Raw genomic sequence first — 15,016 nt, 5'->3', positions numbered from 1 at the left:
AATTAAAAATAAAATAAAACAAAATGAATAAAAGAAAATAAATAAAATAGTTCTGACAACTAAAAAGAAAAAGTTGCCAAAATAAAAAACATAAAAATAAAATAAAAATCATTTTGCATATATATGATGAAAAAATGGTTGTATTGTAGGTTTATGTGGTTTCTTTTTAAAGATTCCTGATGCTGTCTGAAATTATGTAACTACTACAAAGTATGTCCTAAATACAAAATGTATAAATAAATACTAGGTTTAAAAAAAACAGAAATGGTTCCATCTAGTGGACTTTTCCAGGAAGTTAGTAAATAATGTGATATTGCAGAATTAAATAGTGAAGATAAACAATTTGCCATCCAAATTAAATGATATGTACTTTAAAAGATTCCAAGTTGCATTTGTGAGATTGTAAGCAAAGGAGATAGAGGAAGGAGAAATAAATACCTAATATTTCAGCAATATATGGAAGAGAAGACAGGAAAAATAAGGCTATGTCAAGTTTACTGATAAATGGAGTGGAGTGCAAAGATGTTAGAACCACTGAAACATTTTCATGATACATATTAGCCATTTGTTGTTCAAAGCAATTCAAGAATGCATAGAGAGGAAGGAGTTATTAACAAGCATGAAGCAAGACCTAATAATACATAATCCTAAACATGGCAAAGGTAAAAGAGTATTAGATTATTTAAGACACATTACAATGATCAACACTAAATGTTACTGGAAATTTAATTCAGGTCTGTTATAAAATAAGGGTTACATATTAGCTTGGGGACCAATTCTAACTATTAACTAGCTACAACTCTTGCTTCATCTAAAATATAGTCATGCAGAATAAGGGATTAATATGTGCTTTATAACTACTACTAAACAGCCAATATGCTGGTAATATGCATGCTTGCTAATAGACAACTAGCAAGAACTGGTTCCTAAACTAAAGTTTTACCAAAATAAGTAATGTTTTACAAAGATAAAAAACCAATATGTGACACTGAAGTTTTTGTAATAATTGGGAAAATACAACATTAGAGAAAGTTCAATAAAGTTTAATAAGTTTGAGTTTAGAGGAGACGAAAGTAATCTGCAGGAATGAATAAATATTGTGATAAAACAAAGATTTAATTAGAAAAAGATTTCATGTGGGTTCTGTGAGAAAGATCTTAAAACGGTGTAACATACTTCCAGTGAACTTGTACAAGAATTTTGGCTTGTATTTAAAAAATCATTACACCCTTTGTTCGAATTAAAACTAAAACAAAACAAAAACTACAAAACTACAACAAATACACGGTGAACGCTGTACGCACTTGACTTGCGTCATCGCCAATCCAGTCCATTCCGTTACACTCCACAGAAAGTGACTGGCGTACAACGTTTTTGTTGCAACAAGTGTCCAGTTCAGAAGACTAGTGTAAGAGAGAGCCGACCACTTTTCTGTGATTTCAGGGACCCGGTATCTCATCGTCAGTCATATCCGGAGCACACATGGCTTCACACATGCCGGACGACAACTCAGCAGGCTACCAGCCCGTCTTCAAATCATTCGGTACAAATGCGGTCCATGTTGGTTCAGAACCGGAGCAGTGGAAATCTAGGGCCGTCGTGCCTCCTATTTCATTGTCTACAATGTTTAAACGACACTCTCTGGGAAAACATGCTGTAAGTTATTTAAGATATTTTTAAAGGCATAATATTGAGAATATATTAATTGTTGTATCGTATTAGTCTGATATAGATAGTGATTTGTTGTTTTCAGCAGGCTTTACTTTGGTGGAAGATGCAAACCACAAGCCAGGCCGATTTGTGTAAACACTATACGACTGTACAAAATAGCATTTGTCATTTAAACAACACAGTAATTTGGGGTGAAATAATTAAAATGCTCCATTCCCTACTTACAAACTTATAACTAGCTGGTTTTGGCTGGTTTAACTTGTTACCCAGACCTTTCTGGAACCAGTCAACAGATTATAATATATAGGATACCTTTACAGAAGAGTGGTTACAGATTGCATCAGCAAAGATGCTGCATGGACTGAGAGCTGACTGATTATTATAACAGGAGTCATGAGAACAGCCAGGTGGTATCAATAAAAAAAGTCTCCTGATGAATAAGTTACATCACAACTAACAGCAGTAACTGTACTTTTGCTTTTCATGGGTTTACTATGATTTTGCATCTTAAATGTGATTTTGGTTCTTAATTCGTCATTCACAGATTGTACAGTTTATACATATGTATTTTGAATTCCATTTTTTTCCCTAACATTTTCTTTGCCAGGGTTTTGAGTACAGCAGGAGTGGAAATCCCACAAGAAACTGTCTTGAGAAAGCAGTTGCTGCTCTAGATGGTGCAAAATACTGTGAGTCCATCTCAATCCTTGTATTAGCCTTACAGTTACAGCATGAGATTATTTAAATCTATTGCTATTAACATTTTTACATCACATTTCTTTATTTTTATCTCACAATTCTGACTTTTTTCTTGCAAATGCAAGTTTATATCTCAGAATTCGTACTTTATAACTCGATTTAACTTAAAAATAGTGAGTTTGTCAATTCTGAGGGGAAAAAAAAAGCCAGAATTGTGGGATAGGTCCCACTTTATATTAAGTGGCCTTAACTACTATGTACTTACATTGAAATTAATCATGTGATACAATGCACTTATTGTGTACATGCATGTATTTACATTGTATTTAAATTTACAAATACCCACATGTAATTGCATCTGTAATTAATTTCTGTAATCACATTTATAATTGCACTGTTGAACCATCCCTTACACCTTAACCCACCCTTAAACCTACCCATACCACCAAACCTCTCCCTAACCTTACCCATATCCCACCTCAATAGCAGCCAAAGTGTTTTGCAATACAATATGACCACATTAAGTACATTGTACTTATTTTTTGATGTAAGTTCATAGTAGTGAAGGCCACTTAATATATGGGACCATTGGTTTATAGGTCTCGCTCTTGCCTCTGGTATTGGCTGCAACTATGACTGTCACACATCTTTGTAAGGCTGGAGATGGAATTGTGTGCATGAATGATGTTTATGGAGGTAAGTTACAGCTCCTAATAAATAAAATGATTAAACAGAGCTGATATTTAGAGTCTTACTGAGTCTATCATGTTGTTTTTCCACCAGGAACAAATGAGTATTTCACAAAAATATCAGTGGAATTTTGCCTTGATATCTCTTTTGCTGACCTCAGGAAGTTGGAGAAGCTAAAAGCAGCTCTAAAACCAAATACAAAGGTACACTTGGCAGAGAAAGCATTAGAAAAAAAAAAAAAAAAAAAAAAACCCCACTACAACACAATTTTTTTTTTTTTTTTTTACAGATGTTGTGGATTGAAACACCCACAAACCCTACACTGAAGGTTGTGGACATCCAGGCCTGTGCAGATATTGTCCATGAGTACAACAAGGACATAATTGTTGTTGTGGACAACACTTTCATGTCAGCCTACTTCCAGGTATGAGCACTGACATTATTTTATAACACACAACCCAGTGCTACAGGTACAAATATAATCTGAAAACACAAAGTTTTAATGTTTTACACTATACTAATATTTAAAAAATTAACGTAAAAGGTACATATTACAAAGTACAATACTGTACAACATTGAATACAATATTTTTATAATTTATAATATTGCAGGGATAGAGTTTCCTTCATTTAAATATTTCACAATTTTATCATTCCTGTAACAGCGCCCCTTGCACTTGGAGCAGACATCTGCATGTACTCTGCATCAAAATACATGAATGGTAAAAACAAATGAAAAATAGATTAATCTTTTATATAACTGAATGTTTGTTGATCAAAACTAAAATTATCCATGCAATTCCAGGTCACAGTGATGTCGTGATGGGACTGATTTCTGTCAACCGTGAGGATCTTTATGAACGACTGAAGTTTTTGCAGAGTGGTAAGGCTCTACTAACCTATCTGTCTATCTACACAGTAAATTTTCTTGAGTAAAATTTAGTCAAATTGAAGAAAATTTTACTCTGTGCCAGATAACATTTGGTTCCTCTCTGAAAAGAGTAAAATTTACTATTTTGATAGAGTTGTTTTTCCAGAGTTAATTTTGCTTAATTTGGTGTTAATATTTTACGCTGTTCTGTTATATTTGACTCTATTTAGTATTTTTTTTTTTAATTACTGAAAAATTACTTTCACCTGTTACTTGTCAACAGGTGAAAGTAATATCCTGTTTTAATATCTGCTGGCTATATTTTCCTTTTGTTATTACACATAGTCTCATTGCTAGGCAGTTACAGTATGTAAAATCTTTGTCTAATCACTGTGTGTATAATTTGAGCAAGTTATAATTTTATGAACTTCATCCTACCTTCCACCTGTCACGCTGTTACAGTCCTGATGTGATGATTAAACCTTGTGCTTCTTGTTAGGTTCTTATAGCAGTCATATTACATTGCAGATTTATCCCTGATTGTAACATTGAAAATGAGTCAACTGCTTGGCAGAAGTAAAAGGTTTATTTTCATCTCTCTTCTTCTCCATTTTCTTCAGCTCTTGGAAATGTTCCCTCTCCATTTGACTGTTATTTGTGCCACCGGGGTCTGAAGACACTCCACCTGAGAATGAGGCAGCACTTTAAAAATGCGTTGGCCGTGGCACAGTTTCTGGAGGCTGATCCAAGAGTGGACAAAGTCATCTTCCCAGGTGGCTATGATATTATTATAACTTTATATAGAAATGTTGGGTGATTTTAATGTATGTTGCTCAAATAACCTAACTGAATATAATATTAACAATTTATTCTAGTGATGGCAAATCAGAATATTCAGGAGCCATTACTCCAGTCACATGATCCATTAGACACCATTCTAATATGATGAGTTGGTGCTCACAAAACATTTCTTACCACATATTCCTTGATTTTATTCTAATTGATATTATTACTTAGTTTGATCATTTGTTTTCAGTATTTTTTGATAAAGTTCAAAAGAATAGCATTTATTTAAAATATACAAATTAATTTAGAATACAAAAGACTTTACTGGATTAGGTTAAGGTGTGCTTGCTGAATAAAAGTTTAAAGTATAAAAAATATCCACCTTATTCTTCAATGCGGAAGTAAGCCTATGGGTGAGACTTCCGGTTCATTAGCTGCTGTAGGAAAAATAATGAGAAGAATAAGTAAACGGTAAAACTGTTTGCACTGCAAACCAGTGTGTTCATAATTAAGAAAATGCATTAAGATAATATGGTAAGACACACTAATTTGCAATATCACACAGCAAAGCGTGCTGTTTTGTACAGCTAAAAATAGCTGGGCACGGGTGAGATAGGAAGAACCATAAAATGTACAATTGACCGCGTCTGCTCTTACAGGAAAAATAAGGTGGATAAAGTATTAAAAAAATAAAGTTTTTAGGTGTTGAATTCTACTGATATCAAACTTTTGAATAGTAGTGTAGGTGTTTCTTTGATATAACACCACCTTTGGGCAACCTTGAACTAAATTGTTCAAAATTACCCGATATTCCAGTCAGATATGATTGACTCTTGATCAACTTTTTACCTTCAGGTCTTCCATCTCACCCTCAATATGAGCTGACTAAGAGACAGTGCACAGGCTGTCCTGGCATGATCGCTTTCTACATCAAAGGAAAATTAGAGCATGCCGCAACTTTCCTCAGCAATCTGAAGGTGCTTTGAAGCTTCATACTGCTTGAAAATCTTTTACATCTTACATTTTTAAAGAACTGTATATTGTGTTGTACATTTCAGTTGTGTGCACTTGCTGGTAGTCTTGGTGGTATTAACAGTCTAGCAGAGCACCCGTAAGTATATTCAAATCCACTGAAATGTTTTTATTTAATTCTAGAGCATATAGAACAAAAAACAAAGTATGTTCTCTGTTTTTGTGAAATGCTTATGCAAGCATAATTGGTTGTAATAAGTGTATGTGTAAGTCCTAAAATAATGTTGTATTACCACAAGGGGGCGTGAAAGCTTTAAAGGAGAAGTCCACTTCCAGAACAACAATTCACAAATAATTTACTCACCCCCTTGTCATCCACAATGTTCATGTCTTTCTTTCTTCAGTCATAAAGAAATTATGTTTTTTGAGGAAAACATTTCAGCATTTTTCTCCATATAATGGACTGATATGGTGCCCTGATTTTGAACTTCCAAAATGCAGTTTAAATGCGGCTTCAAACGATCCCAAATGTGGTTGTAAATGATCACAGCCTGAGGAAGAAGGGTCTTATCTAGCGTAACAATTGGTTATTTTAATAAAAAGAATACAGTTTATATATTTTTTAATGCCAAATGCTCATCTTGTCTTATTCTGCTTGGACTGTTTTTGTTCCGGTTCGTGACAGTTAGGGTATGTTGAAAAACTCCCATCTCATGTTCTCCCTTAATTTCAAAATCGTCCTATATTGCTGTTTTACCTTTTTTGTTAAAGATGTTTGATCTTCTTTACATGTTCACTTTGCAAAGACTGGTTCGGAACTTCTGCAGCGATGTAGGATGATTTTTAAATGATTTTTGAAATTGAGGGAGAAAATATGATTGTAGTTTTTCAACATACCCTAACTGTCTTGAGTCAGAATACACAGAGCTCAGGGAGAGAAAGGCAAGACGAGCATTTGACATTAAAAAGTATTTAAATTGTATTTTTTTAAAATTAAAATAACTGATCATTACGCTACATAAGATCCTTCTTCCTCGGCTGGAATCTTTTACAACTGCATTTGGAATTGTTTGAAGCCGCATTTAAACAGCATTTTGAAAGTTCAAAATTGGGGCACCATAGCAGTCCATTATATGGAGAAAAATGCAGAAATATTTTCCTCAAAAAACACAATAACGACTGAAGAAAGAAAAACATCTTGGATGACAAGGGGGTGAGAACATTATATGTGAATCTTTGTTTTGGAAGTGGACTTCTTTAATGTTGTAGTAAAAACAAATTGCAGAAACAACACTTTTGTCTGTTTGAAACATCACTGAGTCTTTACAATATTTATGGTTCACAAGTATTAACTAGAATGGCAGTGATAATGTCACTGAATTATCTCTCGCTAAGTCTTCTTGATACATCTTGTGCAACATACCATGATTTATGTGGGAAAATCAGTTAAAAACTTCATTTGAGGGGACATTTCATCCATCTCATGTCCATTTTCCAGTGCAAGCATGAGTCATGCTTCAGTGCCTGAAAATGAGAGAAAAGAGGTGGGCATCACTGATACTCTTATTCGTCTGTCTGTGGGCCTGGAGGATGAGGAAAATATTATCGCAGACCTCGACCAAGCCCTCCGTGCTGCAGTGAGTATTTCAGAACACACTGTTGCACTTTCTCTCATCTTACTTGATAAGAAACTCTTGTTCTTTTTCTTTGAAGAATTCTAAAAAATGTATCACAGTTTCTACAAATATTAAACAGTATACTGTTTTCAACTTTTGTAATATTAAGAAATGTGTGTTTTTAGCAGCTAATTAGCGTATTAGAATTATTTCTAAGTGATATTTATTTATTCTATTTATCCTTTCTTTTACCAGGAAAGTCCCACTGAGATATAGAATCTCTTCTTCCAGGCAGTCCTGGTCAAGATGGCTACATAAAGTTTCACATAAAGAACACAACACACAATATAAACAACAAATACAATTAGGTATATAAAACGTTAATGAAAACAGCAACATGATTCTTCAGTGCAGCCTGTAGTACATGGAATTAATTAGAATGAAATGGTAGCTTGCATATTATTCTATAACTAGGGTGCATAAAAAGAAAAAGGGTTTTAGCATGCCCTGAATAAACCCTATAACTCAAAAGAATAACAGTAGCTGGTCTAGAAAATATTTACTTGTTGGAGTGATGATAAAAGACTAGAAATGTAAGTAGGAAGTTTGCCTAACAGTGCCTTCGCAACAAATAACAGCATATACATTTTCCTTCTTTGATATAAGTAGGACCAACCTACGGAGTCATTTGTTACAAAATATAGTGCAATCAAACTTTTTCAGTAAGGATGAATGTGCATTTATGTACAACATATTACTATAATCTGATAATCCCACAAAAACAAGCTTTGTACAATCATCTTTCCTGGCTTCATATGGGAGGCCAAGCTACCAATTTTTGTACATTAGAAGCCAACTTTGTAAGACATGACTTTTTCTATACTAATACCTTATATGGTAGAAATAGAAGAGACAGATGTCTTAGTACGACTGGGAGAAAAAAATGTAGATTTACATTTTTGCTGTTTAAGTCCAGTTTGAATTTTAACAGTGAAAGCTGTGAATAAAAAGAATCCTGTAGACATTCTTTGTCTTGATTCAAAAACAGTGCAACTGTATAAATACAGTTGAGGTCAAAAGTTTACATACACCTTGCAGAATCTGCAAAATGTTAATTATTTTACCAAAATAAGAGGGACCATACAAAATGCATGTTATTTTATATTTAGTACTGACCTGAATATATATCACATAAAAGATGTTTACATATAGTCCACAAGAGAAAATAATAGTTGAATTTATAAAAATGACCCTGTTCAAAAGTTTACATACGGTTGATTCTTAATACTGTGTTGTTACCTAAATGATCCACAGCAGCGTTTTTTTTTTTTTTTTTTTTTTTTGGTGCTAATTGTTCATGTCCCTTGTTTGTCCTGAACAGTTCAACTGTTCTTCAGAAAAATCCTTCAGATACCACAAATTTTTGTGTATTTAAACCCTTTCCAACAATTGATTTTTGAGATCCATCTTTTGACACTGAGGACAACTGAGGGATTCATATGAAACTATTACAGAAGATTCAAATGCTCATTCATGCTTCAGAAGGAAACACAATGCATTAAGAGCCGGGGGTGAAAACTTTTTGAATTTAAAGAGCAGGCTAAATTTAACTTATTTTGTCTTTTGGGAAACATGTAATTATCTTGTGTAGCTTCTGAAGGGCAGTACTAAATTAAAAAAAATATATATATATTTAGAGAAAATAAGAAAAAAAATGTACACATGTTCAAAAGTTTACACCCCCTGCTCTTAATGCATCGTTTTTCCTTCTGGAGCATCAGTGAGCGTTTGAACCTTCCGTAATAGTTGCATATGAGTTCCTCAGTTGTCCTCAGCATGAAAATATGGATCTCAAAATCATACAGTCATTGTTGGAAAGGGTATAAATACACAAAAATGCTGAAAAACCAAAGAATTTGTGGACCTGAAGGATTTTTTTTTTGAAGAAGAGCAGGCAGTTTAACTGTTCAGAACAAACAAGGCACTCATGAACAACAATCACTACACACACACAAAAACACAGCTGTGGTTCATTCAGGTAACAACAAAGTTTTAAAAATCAAGTGCATGTAAACTTTTGAATGGGGTCATTTTTATAAATTCAACTGTTATTTTCTCTTATGGACTATATGTAAACGTCTTTTATGTGAAATATCTTATTCAGGTCAGTACTAAAAAAAAAATAACATGCAAGAGGTCCCTCTTATTCTGGTAAAATAATTAACATTTTGCAGATTCTGGGAGGTGTATGTAAACTTTTGACCTCAGCTGTAATATTGTCATCTGCATAAAAAAATAACTTAGCCAGATGTATTACTTCTATAAACATAGAAAATTAAACTGGAGCTAAAATAGACTCTTGCATTACACCCTTTTTAACAGTATATGATTGTTATTTAATTCAGATGCGTCTCCACCCTTTAATGGCAGGAGCGTAATAGCCAGAGTGTGTGAAATAACACAGGAGGTTAAACTTAAATTAAAAACCAAAGCAGTAGGTTCTGAAATGATATCTGCTAATTTTTTTTTTTTCAAAAGTGCTTTTTATTATATTATATTTATCAAATTAAGATAATAATCTCATTTAGAATTTTGTCATCTATTTTATGCATTTGTTTATTAATGTTCTACAATGTGTGCAGTCTAACTGACTATTTGTTTTCTTTGCTTATGCTTATTAGTTATGCATGATTCCTTTGTCTAATAAAGGCTGAAATGGATTCATTAAACCAAGGGTTGCTTCTGCCACTTATCCTGAATTTTCTTGAAAGGAGCATGTTTATCACTAATAGCTAAGAAGGTGGATTTAAAATATTCCCAGGCTGCTTCTACATCACATCATCCGTAATATGTGAATGACTGTTTCACACATTGTGGAAAAAATGTTGTTCATTAAAATGTCTATATATAAAATAAGGTCTACCCTCATACAAGTTTAAAATTTATCAAATAAGCTATTTCACGGTGATCACTGACATTCAGAAACACAGAGAAACCATGTTGTACATTTGCTTGAATAGCATCGAGTAGATTTATGTTTTTCATGTAACAGGGTTGGAGAATTTAAAAAGTTCTTAAAGTTCAAAGCAGTTTGGTTTACTAATGAGCTGAATACAAGTGTACTTTGATTTAGATTTAATATGAACTGCAGTTCCTCTTTTTTGCAAAATCTTTTCTAAGCACATTATAATCCTGTATATGTATCATATAAAATGATCAAAGAGATGTTTTCCAAAACATGTTTCAGAGAAAATCATGTTACTAGAGTCAACTGTCTCTGCCCATATTCGAACTGAGTCCAGTCTTAACAGTGAACATAAGATGAAAATACTGTAATCCATTACTAGATCCTGTGACACTGAAGTCTGAAGTAATGACTGCTGAATGTTAAGCTTTGTCATCACAGTAATACATTACATGATGTTTTACAACATAAAAATACTTTAATGTTTTGGCTGCAGATGTGGTTCATATAGATCATGTTTTGACTGTGCATTTAACTTCAATCACCCAAAACTACAATGGAACTAAAAACATGTTTTTGTTTTAACTGCATCTCCTTTGACAAAAGTACAAAAGTGCAGAGAGTCCCAAAACAAAATCCAGTAAAGGAGACTGCTGGTTGAAAGTTGAAAGAGTTGTGAATCATTGATCTTGTAGCAGTGAATAAACTAACTATTGATCTTCTGCCCCCTAGAGTTTTGTCTCGCTGTGGTGCAGTTACATGTGTCAAAGATCAAGGCGGACAACTTAGGAAGAGCACAAAAACTTGTGAAGGAGGCTGCAGGACAAGGTGCAAAAGTTGTAGTGTTACCTGTAAGTATTGCATTCTATATCTTATGTTATATATTATTCACCAGTGTTGCAATATGTATGTGTTTGGTTACTATATTAACATTGGTTTATATAAAAATATGTCCTTTAATAATCCATTATCCATGTTTGTTTGTAGGAATGCTTCAACTCTTCTTATGGAACTGTTTTTTGGAACTGATGGAAAGCTGCTTGTCAAACATAGGAAAGTACGTGACAGTAAATACATTTATAACATTACGGGAGATTTCTAATTCAAATAAATGTTATTCTTTGATTGAGAAACATTTATCAAGGTTGAATTTAATGGCAAGGTTTGACATGGCATGATAATTGCTTGGCAAGTGTACTGAAGCGTTGTACAAAGCTGATTTAAAGGAGAAGTCCACTTCCTAAACAACAATTTACAAATAATTTACTCACCCCCTTGTCATCCACGATATTCATGTCTTTCTTTCTTCAGTCATAAAGAAATTGTTTTTTGAGGAAAACATTTCAGCATTTTTCCCCATATAATGGACTGCTATGGTGCCCCGATTTTGAATTTCCAAAAAGCTGAGGAAGAAGGGCAATAACACAATTTATATACTTTTTAATGCCAATCGCTCGTCTTGTCCTACTCTGCCTGGACTGTTTTTGTTCCGGTTCATGACAGTTAGGGTATGTTGAAAAACTCCCATCGTATGTTCTCCCTCAACTTCAAAATCGCTCTATATCGCTGTTTTAACTTTTTGTTTGATCTTTTTTGCATGTTCACTTTGCAAAGACTGGGTCGGGACTTCTGCAATGATGTAGGATGATTTTGAAATGATTTTGAAGTTGAGGGAGAAAATACAGTCTGAGTTTTTCGACATACCCTAACTGTCTTGAGCCAGAATACACAGAGTTCAAGGACTGCAAGGCAAGACAAGCGTTTGAGAATAAAAAGTATTTGAATAGTATTTTTTTTAATGTAAATAACTGATCGTTACGCTAGAGAAGACCCTTCTTCTTCGGCTGGAATCATTTACAACTGCATTTGGGATCGTTTGAAGCTGCATTTAAACTGCATTTTGGAAGTTCAAAATCGGGGCACCAGTCCATTATATGGGGAAAAATGCTGAAATGTTTTCCTCAAAAAACATAATTTCTTTACGACTGAAGAAAGAAAGACATGAACATCGTGGATGAGAAGGGGGTGAGAACATTATTTGTAAATTGTTGTTATGGAAGTGGAGTTTAATCCTTTAATTTCATGTGCAGTGTAGGATTATACCGCATCTCTGTGGTTTTCTCTGTTTTTTTTGGCTCAGTGACACAGGTTTCGTGAACAGTTGTATGGGTTGGCATGGTAACTGTGCCCTCTTTTCATGCAGGGGTGAAGTTGACAAAAGCTGGGTCAGAGGAGGCTTCTGTATATGCTGACATAGGTGAGTTTGGTAACAGTTGCATTTAGATCATTAAAAGTAAAAGCTGTGGAGGATGTTTAAACAGCTGTGCACAAAATGCTGTTCAGTAGGCTTCTAATATTATGTGGTCATGTTTTGGTTTAATGTATTTTTTAATTACATTCATTTATTGTACTACAGACAACAGCAGAAGACATACATGTTCATGTAACCAAACAAGATAAACAAACACTAATGAAGCGTAATCACATCAATTCAGCATATTAAAATAGTAATAACACTAAAAGCTCAAAAGCTTAAGTACTTCACTTAAGTGATCAGTTGGGGTAACTGAAAGCAGTAGGTGTGGGTTACCACAGAGCAAAGACATCTGTATTATTGACAGGATGAAGTGCCTCAGAGTTTGTACTTAAATAAATCTTGTGTGTGGAATACAGTCTTTCTTTCTTGGCTTATGAATATATTTGTAATTATATTCAGTCTCAACAACACCCCTTAACAGATAACAGAGATAATGACATGATAGTGGAATGTATGACTTATACACTTACGCATCTACATTTGTTCCAGCCCGTTTAACCTGAGGTTAAACAGATAAAGTTGTAAAAATTGTTTTGAGTTCTTTCCAAACAACATAGCATGATTGATGTAGTTTAGACTCCTCTAGTTTTGACCAGATTTGCATTTAGCCTAAATGTAGGTTACTATAAGATTTCAAATGTATTTTCTTGCCATACATTTTGAAATATATTTTGATATATGAGGGCTGAAAACAAAATTTTCTATTTCAAAAATATATTTTGTTGAGCTTCCCTGTTTATATTTGGCATACGGCGCTGGGTAGATTACTTACAAATTATAACCCGTTACTGATTCCAAATTACATGACAAAAATTGTAGTCAGTAACGTAATCCATTACGTTACACATTTTAGGTAATATAATCAGACTACTTTTAGATTACTTTTGACCTAACTCGTTTATCACATTGATTTAAACAGGATACTCTTGTACCATAAAGATGTGACTGAGAAAATATATTCCTTTTCTTTGTGATTAACAACATGAAGTGCATTTAACATTGTATGACATCAAGGTTTCCCAAACTGGGGTTTGTAAAAGAACTACAGGGGGATTTGTGAATTTAATGAAAGGCTAACAAGTAATTTATTATAAAAACGTAAAATTAAAATAAATCATTTTAAAATAAGAATCAAAATAATACACTTACTAAAAAAATGAAATATTTTATGTTTACCTTAAAGCCATATGACCATTAACTAATGTCGGAAAACCGTGAACATGCAAACGTGATACTTAATTATTAAAACATTTTATTTTAAAAACTCAGGGGTACTTTAGGGGTCATTGATTATGATTTCACTTTTTTAACTTTAGTTAGTGTGTTGCTCTTTGAGCATAAACAACATCTGCAAAGTTACAATGCTTAAAGTATAATGCGATGGGAGATTGTCTTTTACAGAATTGCTGATTGACCACCGCTTTAAAGTAAATATATTTGGTGAAAGAGGTTCGAAGGGGTTTGAAAATGTTTGCAAATGAGAAATAATGAGAATTTGTGCATTTTATTGAGTTTGAAAGACAAAAGCCTTTTTAATAATAGTAATACATGGTTAAATAACCTAGTGATAATACAAATAAAAATGAATGTGTTTATCAGTAGTTGATGCAGTTTTGAAAGACTTCTTAAACCTGAAATGATTTTTGTAAATCCATTGATCACCTGTCACCACCTGACTAATGAGTCGATGTTTGAATGTCCACAAAACTGGACTTTCAGAGTGTATATAAGCGGTAGACTATTTTAGAAAGAAAAATTAAAAAGATAAAAAAGAAGAATTAGAGAGAATCAATAAATGATGAATAATTTATTGCTATTGTGTGAATAATATGTAATCATGTAATCAATAAAAAAGTAACTGTAGTCTGATTATAAGTATTTTCAAATGTAACTTGCTCTAATTACAAGTACTTAATTTTTGTAATCTGATTATGTAATCCAGATTACATGTAATCAGTTACTACCCAGCTCTGTTGGCATATAGTCACATGTATGAAAAAAGATGGATATTCAATGAAAAAAAAGCATTGGCCTTGAATGAAGTTTGCACCATTTGCAACACAAAGGTCAAAGATCATCAAATACGTGGTACCTCCACATCTGTGTTGCTTTTTTTTTCCATCTTGGTCCCATTTTCTGATTGCTGAATTGTTCACGTTACAGGACATTACATATTATCTGATGTATGCAAAAAGCATACATTACTGTAACTGACAAGCTACTTATAGCTAGTTGCTGTTAAAGTTTTGTTCAGCAGCAGGCTGTTTTCAAGGGCCAGTTTTTTCACCCTATTATCCACCTTATTCTTCCTGTAAGAGTGGGCATGGCTATTTGTAAAGTCTGACCCATAGGCTTCCACTAAACGTAGGGAATAGAGGCACGCTCCCCAATCACTCCTACTACGCAATCATCAGTTAACTGGTATGAGA

At 33.4% G+C, this 15,016-nt stretch overlaps 1 long non-coding RNA gene and 1 pseudogene across 2 annotated transcripts; both read left to right on the top strand.

The window, feature by feature from the left end:
* The first annotated feature begins 1,319 nt into the window (after window positions 1-1,319).
* Window positions 1,320-8,327, top strand: LOC127166719 (cystathionine gamma-lyase-like; annotated as a pseudogene).
* A 305-nt stretch (window positions 8,328-8,632) lies between these two features.
* On the top strand, window positions 8,633-13,174 carry LOC127166709 (uncharacterized). Of its 2 annotated transcripts, XR_007827929.1 has the most exons (4): window positions 8,633-11,121; window positions 11,258-11,327; window positions 12,474-12,527; window positions 12,687-13,174. It is a non-coding gene; the product is annotated as an uncharacterized LOC127166709 (long non-coding RNA). The 2 variants fall into 2 exon arrangements; XR_007827928.1 differs by having other exon boundaries at window positions 12,474-13,174.
* The last annotated feature ends 1,842 nt before the right edge of the window (window positions 13,175-15,016 follow it).

This window comes from Labeo rohita, chromosome 6, assembly GCF_022985175.1.
Source record: "Labeo rohita strain BAU-BD-2019 chromosome 6, IGBB_LRoh.1.0, whole genome shotgun sequence".
NCBI classification, from domain to species: Eukaryota; Metazoa; Chordata; class Actinopteri; order Cypriniformes; family Cyprinidae; genus Labeo; species Labeo rohita.
The sequence above is the reverse complement of the archived record's forward strand: the minus strand, read 5'-3'. Positions and strand labels throughout refer to the sequence as shown.